Source organism: Gossypium arboreum, chromosome 9 (genome assembly GCF_025698485.1).
Source record: "Gossypium arboreum isolate Shixiya-1 chromosome 9, ASM2569848v2, whole genome shotgun sequence".
Taxonomy (NCBI): Eukaryota; Viridiplantae; Streptophyta; class Magnoliopsida; order Malvales; family Malvaceae; genus Gossypium; species Gossypium arboreum.
In genome coordinates this window covers 49,310,989-49,311,406 of record NC_069078.1, presented here as the reverse complement: position 1 = coordinate 49,311,406, position 418 = coordinate 49,310,989, and the positions used below count along the sequence as shown (strand labels likewise).

The window sequence follows — 418 nt, the reverse complement described above, 5'->3', positions numbered from 1 at the left end:
ATGAGGCCAACCATCACAGCCAATAATTTTGAAATTAAGCCAGCTATGATTCAGATGATCCAAAATAATTTGTAGTTTCATGGAACAATGACAGAAGATCTGAGTCAGCATCTAAAATGGTTCCTCCAACTTTTTGATACATTCAAATACAATAAGTTCATTGATGACCTATTCATCTTCAATTGTTCTCCTTTCCGTTAATCAATAACACATTTTCTTAACTAGATTCGCAAGCACCAAGATCAATCATGACATGGGATGAAGCCGCAGAGAAATTCCTACAAAAGTTCTTCCCTATTAGCAAGATGATCCAGCTAAGAAGGGAAATTTCGAGGTTAAAATAGTTAGAGAGGAAAATTTTTCATGAAGTATCGGAGTGTTTTAAGATGCTGATTCAAAAATGCCCATACCATGGATT

At 35.2% G+C, this 418-nt stretch overlaps 1 non-coding gene across 1 annotated transcript; it reads right to left on the bottom strand.

The window, feature by feature from the left end:
- Positions 1-312: 312 nt before the first annotated feature.
- On the bottom strand, positions 313-418 carry LOC128281293 (small nucleolar RNA R71). The gene has a single exon (XR_008271506.1). It is a non-coding gene; the product is annotated as a small nucleolar RNA R71 (small nucleolar RNA).